Genomic DNA, 19845 nt, shown 5'->3' with positions numbered 1-19845 from the left:
ATTGTAAAGAGTAGGCCTTCAATGCAGGAGACCTGGGTTCAATCCCTGGGTTGGGAGGATCCCCTGGGGAAGGGAATGGTAACCCACTCCAGTATTTTTGCCAGGAGAATTCCATGTACAGAGGAGCCTAGTGGGCTACAGTCCATAGGATCACATAGAGTAGGACACGACTAAGTGACTAACACACACATTGATAACTTACAGTGAACACTGTCAGATTCATGATCTCCAAAGAAGATTTAGCTTTGGGACCAGAGGCCAGATTTAGTCACCCAAGAGCTTTTGTGTAGCAGAGTTTTAATAATGTGAAAAAAGGACAGAGAAAGCTTCTGACATAGACATCAAAAGGGGGATGGAGATTGTCCCTACTCACTAGTCTTATCAATTATTAGATCCACTCCCATAACATATCTTAAGATAATGGGATTAAAACTAACAACAGAAAGATCTTACCAGACTCACTACCATAATATACATTTTAAGATAACAGGATTAGTCAGAAGGAGAAACTGTTCTCCAGCAGGATCAGTTCAGTTCATTTCAGTCACTCAGTTGTGTTCAACGCTGTGCAGCCCCATGGACTGCAGCTCGCCTAGCTTCCCTGTCCATCATCAACTCCCAGAGTTTACTCAAACTCATGTCCATATTCCTCTACGTGGGAAACCAATAGGGCTAATTAAGTAACCAATGGAAAAGTTTTTCAATAAAACAATTTTGAAAGTTATAAAATTTTTTATTGGTAGTCATTTGGAATAATTCTGGAATGTGAAGTCAAGTGGGTCTTAGAAAGCATCACTACGAACAAAGCTAGTGGAGGTGATGGAATTCCAGTTGAGCTATTTCAAATCCTAAAAGATGACGCTGTAAAAGTGCCACATTCAATATGCCAGCAAATTTAGAAAACTCAGCAGTGGCCACAGGACTGGAAAAGGTCAGTTTTCATTCCAACCCCAAAGAAAGGCAATGCCAAAGAATGCTCAAACTATTGCACAGTTGCACTCATCTCACACACTAGTAAACTACTGCTTAAAATTCTCCAAGCCAGGCTTCAATAATAGGTGAACTGTGAACTTCCTGATGTTCAAGCTGGTTTTAGAAAAGGCAGAAGAACCAGAGATCATTGGATCATTGAAAAAGCAACAGAGTTCCAGAAAAACATTTATTTCTGCTTTATTGACTATACCAAAGCCTTGACAGTGTGGCTCACAATAAACTGTGGAAAATTCTGAAAGAGATGGGAATACCACCTGACCTACCTCTTGAGCAACCTGTATGAAGGTCAGGAAGCAACAGTTAGAACTGGACATGAGGGGGAGGAGCCAAGATGGCGGAGGAGTAGGACGGGGAGAACACTTTCTCCCCCACAAATTCATCAAAAGAGCATTTAAACGTCGAGTAAATTCCACAAAACAACTTCTGAATGCCGGCAGAGGACATCAGGCACCCAGAAAAGCAACCCAACTCTTCGAAAGGAGGTAGGAAAAAATATTAAAAACAAAAAAAAAGAGACAAAAGAGGGAGGGACGGAGTTCCGTCCCGGGAAGGGAATCTTAAAAAGAGAAACGTTTCCAAACATCAGGAAACCTTCTCACTGCCGAATCTGTGCCGAGCTTTGGAAGCACAGAGGGCAACATAACAGGGAGAAAAAATAAATAAACAATTTAAAACTCGCAGATTGCGAGCCCTACGGTAACTCCCCCAGCAGAGAAGCAGCGCAGACGCCTGCATCCGCCATTAGCAAACCGGGGCTGGGCAGGGAGGCGCGGCGTGGGCTGCATCGCTGAGAGTAAGAATCTGGCCTGAATACCCTGAGCACTATCTGAGCGAAATAATTTGGGCTAGCAAACCAGACTGTGGGATACCTACCACGCGAAAAGCCAGCCCTAACCTAAGACCGCCAGGCCCGCGCACGGAACAAAGGACTGAACAGAGATAGCCGGCTGCAGACCTTCCCCCTCCGGTGACAGGCAGCCAGAGCCGGAAGGGGGCAATCGCAGCCCCAGAGAGACATTATCTATAAAACTGTAAGCAGGCTTCTTTGCTAACTAAAACTTCTTGGGGGTCTGGACGGTCAACATCTGCCTGAGAAGGTGCGCCGGTTTTACATCCAGATAACCGAGTGGCGGGGAGGCGATAAGTCGCAGCATTGGCGCTCGGACCTGGGAAGAGCAAATTGGCGCTCGGACCTGGGAAGAGCACAAAACGCAGGCCCAACTGAGTCTGCGCCTCTGAGGACTACCCGAGTGCCTGAACCTGAGCGGCTTGGACCTGGGAGGTGCATGCAGCCCAGGGCCAGCCTCGGATTGTTCCCGGCGGAACAACCTAGAGCCTGAGCAGTGTGGACAGGGAGGCTACACGCGCCGTGAGCGGGGGCAGACCCAGGGTGGCTGAGGCACTGCGAGCCCACGCCAGTGTTATTTGTTTGCAGCATCCCTCCCTCCCTCCCCACAGCGCGACTGAACAAGTAAGACTAAAAAAAAAAAAAAAAAAAAAGTGTCCTCCACCGTGCCCTTTGAGTCAGGGCGGAAACCAGATACTGAAGAGACTAGCAAACAGAAGAAGATATAACAGAGGGAAACGCCTTGGAAGCTACAGGCAATAGATCAAAACCCTGTGGTTACTACGGACTACATAGGAAGGGGCCTATAGATCTTGAGAAATATAAATCTGACCAAGGAACTAGCCAAAAATGAACTGAACCCACAACACCCACAAAAAAAAAAAAAAAAGTCCTAGATATATTTTTATTATTTTTACGATCATTCTTTCTTTTTTTTTTAATTAAAAAAAAAAATTTTAAGTCCTCTATTGTTCCTTTAATTTTCACCTTTATATCCTATTACTTTGCAAAAAAAAAAAAAAAAAGACCCTATTTTTTTCTTCTTCAGCAAACTTCATATATATATATTTTATAATTTTTTGACCTTGTTTTTTTTTGTTTGTTTTTGTTTTTTTCTTCTTTTCTTTAACATTGTATTTTTGAAATTCTAAACTCTACTCTAGATTTTTAATTTTCGCTTTTTGGTATATGTTATCAATTTTGTACCTATAGTTTTTTTTTATATAATTTCTGTGACTTTTTTTTTTCTTCTTCTTCTCTGTTTCTTTCTCTTCTTCTTTTATATAACATTGTATATCTGAAATTCCAAACTTTACTCTAGATTTTTAATTTATGCTTTTTGGTATTTGATATCAATTTTGTACCTGTATTTTCTTTATAATTTTTGTGACATTGTTCGTATTTGTTTGTTTTCTCTCTTTATTTTTCTTCTTCTTTTTTTTTTTTTTTTAACATTGTATTTTTGAAATTCCAAACTCTACTCTAGATTTTTAATTTTCGCTTTCTGGTATTAGTTATCAATTTTGTACCTGTACTTTCTCTATAATTTTCGCGACCTTGTTTGTTTTTGTTTGTTAGTTCTTTCTCTCTTTCTTTTCCTTCTTCTTTTCTTTAACATCGTATTTTTGAAATTCCAAACTCTACTCTAGATTTTTAATTTTTGCTTTTATGTATTTGTTACCAATTTTGTACCTATAAGGACCCAATCTTCAGGACCCATTTTTCACTAGGGAGTGAGATTACTGGCTTGACTGCTCTCTCTCCCTTTGGACCCTCCTTTTTCTCCACCAGGTCGCCTGTGTCTCCTCCCTAACCCCTCTCTACTCTACCCAACTCTGTGAATTTCTGTGTGTTCCAGACGGTGGAGAACACTTAGGGAACTGATTACTGGCTGGATCTGTCTCCCTCCTTTTCATTCCCCCCTTTTATCCTTCTGGCCACCTCTGTTACCTTCCTCCTTCTTCTCTTCTCTGTATAACCCCGTGAACATCTCTGAGTGGTCGAGTTGTGGAGTGCACATAAGGAAGTGACTACTGGCCAGCCCACTCTCTCCACTATTGATTCACCTCATCTCATTTGGGTCACCTCTAACTCCCTCCTCCCTCTTCTCTTCTCCATGTAACCCTGTGAACCTCTCTGAGTGACCCTCACTGTAGAGAAACTTATCATCTTTAATGTAGATGTTTTATCAATGGTGCTGTATAGAAGGAGAAGTTTTGAAACTACTGTAAAAATAAGACTGATAATCAGAAGCAGGAGACTTAAGTCCAAACCCTGACTCCAGGGAACTCCTGACTCCAAGGAATATTCATTGACAGGAGCTCATCAAATGCCCCCATATCGACACTGAAACCAAGCACCACACAAGGGCCAATAAGTTCCAGGGCAAGACATACCAAGCAAATTCTCCAGCAACAAAGGAACACAGCCCTGAGCTTCAAGATACAGGCTGCCCAAAGTCACCCCAAAACTATAGACATCTCATAACTCATTACTGGACATTTCATTGCACTCCAGAGAGAAGAAATACAGCTCCACCCACCAGAACACCGACACAAGCTTCCCTAAGCAGGAAACCTTGACAAGCCACCTGTACAAACCCACACACAGTGAGGAAACGCCACAATAAAGAGAACTCCACAAACTGCCAGAATACAGAAAGGACACCCCAAACTCAGCAATTTAAACAAGATGAAGAGACAGAGGAATACTCAGCAGATAAAGGAACAGGATAAATGCCCACCAAACCAAACAAAAGAGGAAGAGATAGGGAATCTACCTGATAAAGAATTCCGAATAATGATAGTGAAATTGATCCAAAATCTTGAAAATAAAATGGAATCACAGATAAATAGCCTGGAGACAAGGATTGAGAAGATGCAAGAAAGGTTTAACAAGGACCTAGAAGAAATAAAAAAGAGTCAATATATAATGAATAATGCAATAAGTGAAATTAAAAACACTCTGGAGGCAACAAATAGTAGAATAACAGAGGCAGAAGACAGGATTAGTGAATTAGAAGATAGAATGGTAGAAATAAATGAATCAGAGAGGATAAAAGAAAAACGAATTAAAAGAAATGAGGACAATCTCAGAGACCTCCAGGACAATATTAAACGCTACAACATTCGAATCATAGGGGTTCCAGAAGAAGAAGACAAAAAGAAAGACCATGAGAAAATACTTGAGGAGATAATAGTGGAAAACTTCCCTAAAATGGGGAAGGAAATAATCACCCAAGTCCAAGAAACCCAGAGAGTACCAAACAGGATAAACCCAAGGAGAAACACCCCAAGACACATATTAATCAAATTAACAAAGATCAAACACAAAGAACAAATATTAAAAGCAGCAAGGGAAAAACAACAAATAACACACAAGGGAATTCCCATAAGGATAACAGCTGATCTTTCAATAGAAACTCTTCAAGCCAGGAGGGAATGGCAAGACATACTTAAAATGATGAAAGAAAATAACCTACAGCCCAGATTATTGTACCCAGCAAGGATCTCATTCAAGTATGAAGGAGAAATCAAAAGCTTTTCAGACAAGCAAAAGCTGAGAGAATTCTGCACCACCAAACCAGCTCTCCAACAAATACTAAAGGATATTCTCTAGACAAGAAACACAAAAACGGTGTATAAACTCGAACCCAAAACAATAAAGTAAATGGCAACGGGAACATACTTATCAGTAATTACCTTAAATGTAAATGGGTTGAATGCCCCAACCAAAAGACAAAGACTGGCTGAATGGATACAAAAACAAGACCCCTACATATGTTGTCTACAAGAGACCCACCTCAAAACAGGGGACACATACAGACTGAAAGTGAAGGGCTGGAAAAAGATTTTCCATGCAAATTGGGACCAAAAGAAAGCAGGAGTAGCAATACTCATATCAGATAAAATAGACTTTAAAACAAAGGCTGTGAAAAGAGACAAAGAAGGTCACTACATAATGATCAAAGGATCAATCCAAGAAGAAGATATAACAATTATAAATATATATGCACCCAACACGGGAGCACCACAGTACGTAAGACAAATGCTAACAAGTATGAAAGGAGAAATTAACAATAACACAATAATAGTGGGAGACTTTAATACCCCACTTACACCTATGGATAGATCAACTAAACAGAAAATTAACAAGGAAACACAAACTTTAAACGATACAATAGACCAGTTAGACCTAATTGATATCTATAGGTCATTTCATCCCAAAACAATGAATTTCACCTTTTTCTCAAGCGCACATGGAACCTTCTCCAGGATAGATCACATCCTGGGCCATAAAGCTAGCCTTGGTAAATTCAAAAAAATAGAAATCATTCCAAGCATTTTTTCTGACCACAATGCAGTAAGATTAGATCTCAATTACAGGAGAAAAACTATTAAAAATTCCAACATATGGAGGCTGAACAACACGCTGCTGAATAACCAACAAATCACAGAAGAAATCAAAAAAGAAATCAAAATTTGCATAGAAACGAATGAAAATGAAAACACAACAACCCAAAACCTGTGGGACACGGTAAAAGCAGTCTTAAGGGGAAAGTTCATAGCAATACAGGCACACCTCAAGAAACAAGAAAAAAGTCAAATAAATAACCTAACTCTACACCTAAAGCAACTAGAAAAGGAAGAAATGAAGAACCCCAGGGTTAGTAGAAGGAAAGAAATCTTAAAAATTAGAGCAGAAATAAATGCAAAAGAAACAAAAGAGACCATAGCAAAAATCAACAAAACCAAAAGCTGGTTCTTTGAAAGGATAAATAAAATTGACAAACCATTAGCCAGACTCATCAAGAAACAAAGGGAGAAAAATCAAATCAACAAAATTAGAAACGAAAATGGAGAGATCACAACAGACAACACAGAAATACAAAGGATCATAAGAGACTACTATCAACAATTATATGCCAATAAAATGGACAACGTGGAAGAAATGGACAAATTCTTAGAAAAGTACAACTTTCCAAAACTGGACCAGGAAGAAATAGAAAATCTTAACAGACCCATCACAAGCATGGAAATTGAAACTGTAATCAAAAATCTTCCAGCAAACAAAAGCCCCGGTCCAGACGGCTTCACAGCTGAATTCTACCAAAAATTTAGAGAAGAGCTAACACCTATCCTGCTCAAACTCTTCCAGAAAATTGCAGAGGAAGGTAAACTTCCAAACTCATTCTATGAGGCCACCATCACCCTAATACCAAAACCTGACAAAGATCCCACAAAAAAAGAAAACTACAGGCCAATATCACTGATGAACATAGATGCAAAAATCCTTAACAAAATTCTAGCAATCAGAATCCAACAACACATTAAAAAGATCATACACCATGATCAAGTGGGCTTTATCCCAGGGATGCAAGGATTCTTCAATATCCGCAAATCAATCAATGTAATACACCACATTAACAAATTGAAAAATAAAAACCATATGATTATCTCAATAGATGCAGAGAAAGCCTTTGACAAAATTCAACATCCATTTATGATAAAAACTCTCCAGAAAGCAGGAATAGAAGGAACATACCTCAACATAATAAAAGCTATATATGACAAACCGACAGCAAACATTATCCTCAATGGTGAAAAATTGAAAGCATTTCCTCTAAAGTCAGGAACAAGACAAGGGTGCCCACTTTCACCATTACTATTCAACATAGTTTTGGAAGTTTTGGCCACAGCAATCAGAGCAGAAAAAGAAATAAAAGGAATCCAAATTGGAAAAGAAGAAGTAAAACTCTCACTATTTGCAGATGACATGATCCTCTACATAGAAAACCCTAAAGACTCCACCAGAAAATTACTAGAAATAATCAATGACTACAGTAAAGTTGCAGGATATAAAATCAACACACAGAAATCCCTTGCATTCCTATACACTAATAATGAGAAAACAGAAAGAGAAATTAAGGAAACAATTCCATTCACCATTGCAACGGAAAGAATAAAATACTTAGGAATATATCTACCTAAAGAAACTAAAGACCTATATATAGAAAACTATAAAACACTGGTGAAAGAAATCAAAGAGGACACTAATAGATGGAGAAATATACCATGTTCATGGATTGGAAGAATCAATATAGTGAAAATGAGTATACTACCCAAAGCAATTTATAGATTCAACGCAATCCCTATCAAGCTACCAACAGTATTCTTCACAGAGCTAGAACAAATAATTTCACAATTTGTATGGAAATACAAAAAACCTCGAATAGCCAAAGCGATCTTGAGAAAGAAGAATGGAACTGGAGGAATCAACCTACCTGACTTCAGGCTCTACTACAAAGCCACAGTTATCAAGACAGTATGGTACTGGCACAAAGACAGAAATATTGATCAATGGAATAAAATAGAAAGCCCAGAGATAAATCCACGCACATATGGACACCTTATTTTCGACAAAGGAGGCAAGAATATACAATGGATTAAAGACAATCTCTTTAACAAGTGGTGCTGGGAAATCTGGTCAACCACTTGTAAAAGAATGAAACTGGACCACTTTCTAACACCATATACAAAAATAAACTCAAAATGGATTAAAGATCTCAACGTAAGACCAGAAACTATAAAACTCCTAGAGGAGAACATAGGCAAAACACTCTCCGACATACATCACAGCAGGATCCTCTATGACCCACCTCCCAGAATATTGGAAATAAAAGCAAAAATAAACAAATGGGACCTAATTAACCTTAAAAGCTTTTGCACATCAAAGGAAACTATTAGCAAGGTGAAAAGACAGCCTTCAGAATGGGAGAAAATAATAGCAAATGAAGCAACCGACAAACAACTAATCTCAAAAATATACAAGCAACTCCTACAGCTCAACTCCAGAAAAATAAACGACCCAATCAAAAAATGGGCCAAAGAACTAAATAGACATTTCTCCAAAAAAGACATACAGATGGCTAACAAACACATGAAAAGATGCTCAACATCACTCATTATCAGAGAAATGCAAATCAAAACCACTATGAGGTACCATTTCACACCAGTCAGAATGGCTGCGATCCAAAAGTCTACAAATAATAAATGCTGGAGAGGGTGTGGAGAAAAGGGAACCCTCTTACACTGTTGGTGGGAATGCAAACTAGTACAGCCACTATGGAGAACAGTGTGGAGATTCCTTAAAAAACTGGAAATAGAACTGCCTTATGATCCAGCAACCCCACTGCTGGGCATACACACTGAGGAAACCAGAAGGGAAAGAGACACGTGTACCCCAATGTTCATCGCAGCACTGTTTATAATAGCCAAGACATGGAAGCAACCTAGATGTCCATCAGCAGATGAATGGATAAGAAAGCTGTGGTACATATACACAATGGAGTATTACTCAGCCATTAAAAGAATACATTTGAATCAGTTCTAATGAGGTGGATGAAACTGGAGCCTATTATACAGAGTGAAGTAAGCCAGAAGGAAAAACATAAATACAGTATACTAACGCATATATATGGAATTTAGAAAGATGGTAACAATAACCCGGTGTACGAGACAGCAAAAGAGACACTGATGTATAGAACGGTCTTATGGACTCTGTGGGAGAGGGAGAGGGTGGGAAGATTTGGGAGAATGGCAATGAAACATGTAAAGTATCATGTGGGAAACGAGTTGCCAGTCCAGGTTCGATGCATGATGCTGGATGCTTGGGGCTGGTGCACTGGGACGGCCCAGAGGGATGGTATGGGGAGGGAGGAGGGAGGAGGGTTCGGGATGGGGAACACATGTATACCTGTGGCGGATTCATTTTGATATTTGGCAAAACTAATACAATTATGTAAAGTTTAAAAATAAAATAAAACTGGAGAAAAAACCAAAAAAAAAAAAAAAAAAAAAGAACTGGACATGAAACAACAGACTGGTTCCAAATAGGAAAGGGAGTATATCAAGGCTGTGTATTGTCACCCTGATTATTTAACTTATATGCAGAGTACATCATGAGGAATGCTGGACTAGAGGAAACACAAGTTGGAATCAAGATTGCCAGGAGAAATATCAATAACCTCAGATATGCAGATGACACCACCCTTTTTGGCAGAAAGTGAGGAACTAAAGAGCCTCTTGATTAAAGGGAAAGAGGAGAGTGAAAAGTTGGCTTAAAGCTCAACATTCAGAAAACTAAGATCACGGCATCTGGTCCCATCGCTTCATGGCAAATAGATGGGGAAACAGTGGAAACAGTGGCTGACTAGTTTTTGCGGCTCCAAAATCAGTGCAGATTGTGATTGCAACCATGAAATTAAAAGACACTTACTCCTTGGAAGGAAAGTTATGACCAACCTAGACAGGATATTAAAAAGCAGAGACATTACTTTACCAACAAAGGTCCATCTAGTCAAGGCTATGGTTTTTCCAGTAGTCACATATGGATGTGAGAGTTGGACTATAAAGAAGGCTGAGCACTGAAGAATTGATGCTTTTGAACTGTGGTGTTGGAGAAGACTCTTGAGAGTCCCTTGGACTGCAAGGAGATCCAACCAGTTCATTCTGAAGATCAGTCCTGGGTGTTCATTGGAAGGACTGATGTTGAAGCTGAAGCTCCGAAAATTTGGCCACCTGATGCAAAGAGCTCACTCATTTCAAAAGACCCCGATGCTGGGAAAGATTGAAGGCAGGAGGAGAAGGGGATGACAGAGGATGAGATGGTTGGATGGCATCACCGACTCAGTGGACATGAGTTTGGGAAACTCTGAGAGTTGATGATGGACAGGGAGGCCTGGCATGCTGTGGTCCACGGGGTTGCATTAAGTTGGACACGAATGAGTGACTAAACTGAACTGAATGAATGTAAAAGCAGGACCCCGAGAAAAAGATTGGAAAAAGTCAAACATCAGGCTCTGAATAGAGATAAAAGAGCATGAAAAATGTATTCTCATTATAACTAGTAGAAAAAAAAATGAAATCCAATTCTTTCCACATTTTCTAAGCACCATCTAAGTGTGAGACATTATACTAATGGTTAGTTTAATCCTGTCCCAATAAGTAGGGGAACTGAGAGAGAAAAAATATCATAGACAGATGAGTCTGATGTCATCCTCTAAAGACTTATTAGGAATCATGTAATTTAAAAGTGTGTTTGAAATAGGAGATAGAAGTCAATATTCTAAGTTGTAAAATGGCCCTGTTAAGTGTCAGACAACAAAATTTAATGAAGTGATGGTGAGGCCTTTCTCTTTGCAAGATATAGTCTTCTGTAGTAAGAAAAAAAATAAAAAAATAAAAAAATTAAAGAGGAGCCAGTAAGAAAGATAAAGACTAATATGCAAAACAATGTAAGAATGTTTTATTTTCATAAATGAAGGATAGTTTATAAATTATGGAATAGCACTAAATAATCATCTTAAGGATTTTAGAAAATGAAAGACATATATTATATATTTTTTATTTTGTCTTTGGTTTAAAGAGATTTTGTTGTGGTTTTTGTTTGCTTTTCAAGCACGTATTTTCCCTCTATAAACCCTAGTCTTCAGAAGAAAGCTCAGATTCCTGTTGAAGATTTCTTTCAAGAGATTTCTATTGTGTTCTTGCTGAAAAAATACTTTACTGTATTAGAAGAAAAGATCAAAACAGCAAAGGAATAGATATTTTATTAAGCAATAAATTTTCTAAAACACTTTTCTATGAAAATGTAATATATTTTCCTTTATACAGGAGCCTATCAAAAATGTGTGCAATTCCTAATCTCTCAGGAATGACATTATAAAAAATTATGATACCTTGGATGAACTGCACTACTCTAATTAATTACAGTAACCTATGTTAGCTAGCAGAAGCAACTTATTTAAAATGTTTAAAGCACTGTTGCCTAAAAGAAGCCTTATTGTTTTGACTAGCTATAATTTTCATGTACAATGGATTACATTATGTCAACAATGCATATATCCAAAGTTTACAATGATGTAGCTGATAATCACAAAATTGATTTGCACCCTTCATTTCCTTAAGGAATTTTAAAATAATAATTCTAAAATATGAATTGATTTTCATACATGATAGATATAAAATTGAATTGTTTGAAGTTCATCAAAATATTTCTAAGCCCAGATTGTCTTCATGGGAAATAGTATGTACACTTCACGTTATCTTTTTCATTGTGTTTTACTTCAATTCCCTTAAAAATCATTAGGAATGCTGCCTTAGGCTTGGCAGTATAAATCATAGAACAATCCCATGCTGTTGATAGTTGCTGCTTTGTGAAATTTGATACTTTCAGGTTACATGTATTTTTCAAATTCCATGATACAGTCATCAAAAGGTTGATTTATCCTCTGTTTCAAGGACCTCATTTTTAGAATTATTTAAAAACCTGAAAAGACAAGCCAAAGATACCCTTTTCCACTATTCAGATATACTACAGTAATGGTAAAGTTGCCGTATTATGAACAATGCAGAATCACCAGGCAGTCCAAAATTGGTAGATTACTGGCTTAAAATGAAGACATTTTGATATAACAACTAGGCATAATATGTAAAACATGGGCAAGTTTATAAAGTAGAACCCTGTGTCTTTATTTAGTAGAACTACATTTCTTCCTTAAACCACAGGATTATTGTGTGATTCAAATGAACAAGCACAAATCAAGGGCAAAAGTCTAGGATCTGATTTTAGATCAGAAAAACTTATTTGCAAATTATAGTCCAGATATTTGTTGACAATATTGCTGAAATTTGGGGTGAATTTAAGAGCTTAAAACCTGCTGAAAAGTCGTTTTGGATAAACAATTCCTACAATTTCATCAGTGATTAAATTGGGAAACTGAAGTGAGCAGAGAGAAATGTTTCTCAATTCTGGAAATGAGTAGATGGAAGGTTGTGGTTTCCCTGAAGATTTTCTCTAAGAAAATCCAGAGACAAAAGAATACAACCTCCCCTATCCCAGTCTACTAAATACCCTGTGTGTGTTTTAATCTCTCAGTCATGTCCAACTCTTTGCAACCCCACAGACTGTAGCCCTAGAGACTCCTCTGTCCATGGCATTCTCCAGGCAAGAATACTGGAGTGGCTTGCCATTCCCTTCTCCAGAGGATCTTCCCGACCCAGGGGTCAAACCCTGGTCTCCCACATTGCAGACAGATTCTTTACCCTTTGAGCTACAGGGAAGTCCTTCAGATACACTGACAGCAGACCAATAGCAAAAGAGACTTGTGTATAAATGTCATAACTCAATGTGGAAATCCTTCCCTATGGACAATGTCAGTCAGTTCAAACCAGGACACAGAAAGCAGAAACTGAGTAGTACACTTACAAAGATCAAAAAGAAAGTCACTATTGAGGTTAGGAAGCTTAAGACCATGTGATCAATTGTACTGTTCATTCAGAGAATCCAAACTGAGAACATGTTCTATTTCCAGCAATTTTATTAATTTGATTAAAAGTCTGTGGAATATCAGAGGATTATGAGAAATACAACTTTTTTTGTTTCTTTGTTTACATTCTCACTGGCCAGGGATTTCTTCAGTAACTCAATTAAATCTTATTCATCTTCATATCCCAGCATATAGAAAAACGTGTTTCAATGTAAGTGCTAATTAAATGGCTTCCCAGGTGATTCAGTGGTAAGAATCCACATGCCAATGCAGGGGATATGAATTCAATCCCTGGGTTGGAAGATTCTCTGGAGGAGGAAATGGCAACCCATTCCAATACTCCTGCCTGGAAAATTCCAAGAACAGAGGAGCCTGGCGGGCTACATAGAGTCCATGGGGTCACAAAAAGTCAGATATGACTTTGTGACTGAGCACACACACTGATTAAATGTTTGGCAGGGAATGAATGACTATTTTAGGATTAGAGAACAAAGAGGCACATTAAATCTTTAGAGCATATAATGAGAACATAAAAAAATGAGGACCATGATAGAAATTGTGTCTAACATAGATAATATGATAAAAAGCATTTGCAATGGACAAGAGAAGAAAATTCAGTAATTATTAATCTTTTAGGGTCATGAACCTTTTGAGAGACTGGCTAAAAATGGACATATATGTATACATGTTCATAGGCAAATACACACTTAGATATTTGCTTTCATCTTAGTAGAATTAACCTCTTTTCTTGATCTCATGAGTGTTTTGTCTTTTTAATATAGGATAATCAGATTTATCCATTCTGTCTTTACTAGTCATGGTTTACTCCTGTTCCAGTGTAACTATTAATTGTTCTTAACATTGCTCTTAAAAATGTCACCCTCTGCACAATGCAAGAAATTATCAATAAAATGAAAAGGCAACCTACTGAATGGGAGAAAAATATTCACAAATTATATCTTAAAAAGGTTAATATCCAAAATAGTTAAGAAAATTATAGAACTCAGTAAAAACAAAATCAAAAAAAATCCATTTAAAGACAGTCAAAAAGCCTTCCTGCTAAAATCTGGAACAAGGCAAGGGTGGAACAAGACAAGACACTCTCACCTCTCTATCCAATATACTATTGGAAGTTCTAGACACAGCAATTAGACAATGAAAACAAATTAATCCAAACTGGGAGGGAAGAGGTAAAACTATCACTATATGCAGATGATATAATATCATACAGAGAAAACTCTAAAGATTCCATATAGAAACTACTAGAACTGATAAATGAATTCAGAAAGACAGCAGGATATAAGATTAACATTCAGAAATCATTGCATTTCTTTACACTAAAAATTAAGTATCAGAAAAGGAATGTTAAAAAAAAAATACCTTTTAAAATCACACCCTCCAAAATAAAATACTTTGGAATAATCCTGATCATGGACATAAAGACTTATAGACTGAGAACTATAGAATGTGAATAAAGGAAATCGAAATGGCTCAAGGAAATGGAAAGATATCCCCTTCTCTTGGATTGGAAGAATCAATATTGTTAAAATGGCCATACTATCCAAAGCAATCTACAGATTTAATGAGACCCCTAACAAATTACCCATAACATTTTTCACAGAACTAGAACAAATAATCCTAAATATCATATGGAAACATTAAAGTCCCAGAATTACCAAAGCAATCCTGAAGAAAAAGAACAAAGCAGGAAGCATAACCCTCCCAGACTTCAGACAATAATACAAAAATACAAAGACTTCAGACAAAAATACAAACAGTGTGGTATCAACACACATACACACAAACAACAATAGCAAAAAGAAGGCATCCAGATCAATGGAATAGAATAGAGAGCCCAGAAATAAACCTTAATACCTAGAGTCAACCTTCAACAAAGGAGACAAAAATATACAATGAGAAAAAGATAATCTTTTCAGCAAGTGGTCTTGGAAAATTGAATGTGCATGCATGCTAAGTCACTTAGGTAATGTCTGATTCTGTATGACCCTATGGACTATAGCCTACCCAGCTCCCCTGCCCATGGGATTCTCCAGGCAAGAATACTGGAGTGGGTTGCCATGCACTCCTACAGAGGATCTTCCCAACCCAGGGATCAAACCTGGATCTCTTGCATCTCCTTCATTGCAGGTGGATTCTTCACAGCTAAGCCATTGGGGAAGACAGGAAAGTAGGACAGTCACATGTAAATCAATGAAGCTAGAATATACCCTCTCACCATACATAAAAATAAACTCATAAGACATGACACCGTAAGACTCCTAGAAGGAATCATAGGCAAAACATTCTCTGACATAAATCGTATCAGTGTCTTCTTGCGTCAGTCTCCTAAGGCAATAGAAATAAAAATAAACAAAAAGAGGATCTAAATAAACTTACAAAATTTTGCACAGCAAAGGAAACCATAAGCAAAATGCAAACACCAACCTACAGAATGGGAAAACATATTTACAAACAATGCAACTAACAGGACTTAATTTCCAAAATATACAAACAGTTCACACAACTCAACAACAACAATAAAAACCAAACAACCCTATCCAACAATGGGCAGGAGACTAAATAAACATTACTTCAAAGAAGACATACAGATAGCCTAGAGGCACATGAAAAGATGCTCAACAGAGCTAATTATTAGAGAAATGAAGATCAAAATGACAATAAGGTACCACCTCACACTGGTCAGAATAGCCACCATTAAACAGTCTACACGTAAGAAATGCAGAACAAGATGTGGGAAAAAAGGAACCCTCCTATATGGTCAATGGGAATGTAAGTTGGTACAGCCACTGTGGAAAACAGTTTGGAGGTTCCTGAAAAAAACTAGAAATTGAGTTACAATATGATCCAGCAATTCCAGTCCTGAGTATATATCTGAACAATACTATAATTCAAAGAGATGCATGCACCCCTGTCTTCATAGCAGCACTATTCATATAACCAAGACATGGAAACAACTTAAAGTTCATCAACAGATGAATGGATAAAGAAGATGCCATACCCACCAATCCTACTATTGGGCATAAACCCTTAGGAAACCATAAGTGAAAAAGACATATGTTCCCCCAGTGTTGACTGCAGCACTATTTACAATTGCTAGAACATGGAAGCAACCTAGATGTCCACTGACAGAAGAATTTGTGATACTATACACAATGGAATACTACTCAGCTATAAAAAGGAATGTATTTGAATCAGTTCTACTGAGGTAGATGAACCTAGAGCCTATTATACACAATGGAGTAGGTCACAAAAAGAAAGACAAATATCATATATTAATGTATATATATATGGAATCCATAAAGATATTACTGATGATCCTATTTGCAGGGCAGCAAAGGATAAACAGATATAAAAAACAGATTTACGGTCATGGGTTTAGGAGGGAAGGGGTGGGATGACTAGAGTAATACTGAAACGTGTATTAACATATGTAAAGTGGATAGCTGGTGGGAATTTGCTCTATGATCCAGGGAACCCAAAGCTGGTGCTCTGTGACAACATAGAGGAGGGGAATGGGGAGGGAGGTGCAAGGGTGTTTGTGGGGGCCTATGTGTAACTATGACTGATTCATGTTGATGTATAGTGGAAACCATCACAATATTCTGAATGCAATTATCCTACAATTAAAAATAAAATAAAATTTAAAACAGACATCTGTCATTCAAATATAAAATAGAATATTATTCAGCCACAAAAAGAACAAAATAATGGGATTTGCAGCAATACAGATGCAACTAGAGATTATATTAATTATACTAAGATTATACCAAGTTCAGTTCAGTTCATTTCAGTTGCTCAGTCGTGTCCAACTCTTTGCAACCCCATGAATCACAGCACACCAGGCCTCCCTGTCCATCACCAACTCCCAGAGTTCACTCAGACTCACGTCCATCGAATCAGTGTTTCCATCCGGCCATCTCATCCTCTGTCGTCCACTTCTTCTCCTTCCCCCAATCCCTCCCAGCATCAGAGTCTTTTCCAATGAGTCAACTCTTCGCATGAGGTGGCCAAAGTACTGGAGTTTCAGCTTTAGCATCATTCCTTCCAAAGAAATCCCAGGGCTGATCTCCTTTAGAATGGACTGGTTGGATCTCCTTGCAGTCCAAGGGACTCTCAAGAGTCTTCTCCAAAACCACAGTTCAAAAGCATCAATTCTTCAGCCCTCAGCCTTCTTCACAGTCCAACTCTCACATGCATATGTGACCAGAGGAAAAACCATAGCCTTGACTAGACAGATCTTTGTTGGCGAAGTAATGTCTCTGCTTTTGAATATGCTATCTAGGTTGGTCATAACTTTCCTCCCAAGGAGTAAGCATCTTTTAATTTCATGGCTGAAATTACCATCTGCAGTGATTTTGGAGTCCCAAAATATAATGTCTGACATTGTTTCCACTGTTTTCCCATCTATTTGCCATGAAGTGATGGGACCAGATGCCATGATCTTTGTTTTCTGAATGTTGAGCTTTAAGCCAGCTTTTTCACTCTCCACTTTTACTTTCATCAAGAAGCTTTTTAGTTCCTCTTCACTTTCTGCCATAAGGGTGGTGTCATCTGCATATCTGAGGTTATTGATATTTCTCCTGGCAATCTTGATCCTAGCTTGTGCTTCTTCCAGTCCAGCGTTTCTCATGATGTACTCTGCATATAAGTTAAATAAGCAGGCTAACTATATACAGCCTTGATGTACTCCGTTTCCTATTTGGAACCTGTTTGTTGTTCCATGTCCAGTTCTAACTGTTGTTTCCTCACCTGCATATAGGTGTCTCAAGAGGCAGGTCAGGTGGTCTGTATTCCCATCTATTTCAGAATTTCCCACAGTTTATTGTGATCCACACAGTAAAAGGCTTTGGCATAGTCAATAAAGCAGAAATAGATGTTTTTCTGGAACTCTCTTGCTTTTTCCATGATCCAGTGGATGTTGGCAATTTGATCTCTGGTTCCTCTGCCTTTTCTAAAACCAGCTTGAACATCTGGAAATTCACGGTTCACGTATTGCTGAAACCTGGCTTGGAGAATTTTAAGCATTACTTTACTAGCGTGTGAGATGAGTGCAATTGTGCGGTAGTTTGAGCAAATATACCACATGATGCCACATACATATGGAAACTAAAACGTGACACAAAGGAACATATCTATGAAACCAAAACAGAATCACAGGGATAGAGAAGAGGCTGGTGGTTGTCAAGGGAGAGTGAAATAGGGGACGGATGGAGTTGGAGATTGGGGTTAGCAGATGTAGGCTTTTATATATGGAGTTGATAAGCAGCAAGGTCCTACTGTATGGCACAGAGAACTATGTTCAACATCCTATGATAAACTGTAATGGAAAACAATGTTTACAAAATCACTATGGACAGTCATTGCAGCCATGAAATTAAAAGACACTTGCTCCTCGGAAGGAAAGCTATGGCAAACCTAGATAGCATATTAAAGAGCAGAGACATCACTTTGCCAGCAAAGGTACAGATAATCAAAGCTATGTTTTTTCCAGTACTCATGCACGGATGTGAGACTTGGACCACAAAGAAGGCTGAGAATGGAAGAACTGATGCTTTTAATCTGTGATGCTGGAGAAGACTCTTGAAAGTTCCTTGCACTGCAAGAAGATCAAACCAGTCAATCCTAAAGGAAATCAAACCTGATTTATTCATTGGAAGGACTGATGCCGAAGCTGAAGCTCCAGTAGTCTGACCACCTGATGCAAAGAGCCGACTCAATGGAAAAGACACTGATGCTGCGAAAGATTGAAGGCAAAAGGAGGGGATGGCAGACAATGAGATGGTTACATAGCATTACCGATTCAATGGATATGAATTTGAGCAAACTCAGGGAGATAGTGGAGAACAGAGGGACCTGACATGGGGTAGTCCATGAGGTTACAAAGAGAGATGACTTTGTGGCTGAATAAAAACAACAATATACGGTTGAATTGATTTGCTGAACAGCAGTAATTAGCACATTGTAAATCAACTATACTTCAACAAAAAATAAAATAAAAACAAAACAGAAAATGGACAAGAACCTGAACACATGCTTTTCCAAAGAAGGCATGTAGTCGGCTGAGAGTTATATACTCAACATCACTAATGGTAAGGGAAATGCAAATCAAAACCACAATGAGATATCACTTCAAGCCTGTTAGAATAGCCATTATCAAAAACATAAGAAATAACAAGTGTGGTGAGGATGCCAAGAATAGGGAACTCTTGTGAACTGTTGGTGGAAGTCTAAATTTGGGTAGCCACTATGGAAAACTGTGTGCAGTTTCCTAAAAAGAAAAAAAAAAATTGAACTATTGTATTATCCAGCAATTCCAGTTTTGTGTATTTATCTTAAGAAAATGAAAATACAAACTCTAAAAGATACCTGTATCACCATGTTCAGCACAGCTTTATTTATCATAGTAGAGATATGAAAATGTTCCTAGTGTTCATCAACAGAATAATAGATATAGAAAACTGCTATATACACAATGGACTATTACCCATAAAAAGAAGGAAATCTTGCAATTTGCAACAAGATGGATGGACCTTGATGATATTATGCCATGTGAAATAAGTCAGACAGACAAAGACAGGTACCATGTGATCTCGCTTACAAGTGGCATCTGGAGGTAAAAAGAAAACAAGCTCATATATACAAAGAACAGATTGGT

Source organism: Bos taurus, chromosome 6 (genome assembly GCF_002263795.3).
Source record: "Bos taurus isolate L1 Dominette 01449 registration number 42190680 breed Hereford chromosome 6, ARS-UCD2.0, whole genome shotgun sequence".
Lineage (NCBI taxonomy): Eukaryota > Metazoa > Chordata > Mammalia > Artiodactyla > Bovidae > Bos > Bos taurus.
This window is presented reverse-complemented; position numbering follows the sequence as displayed.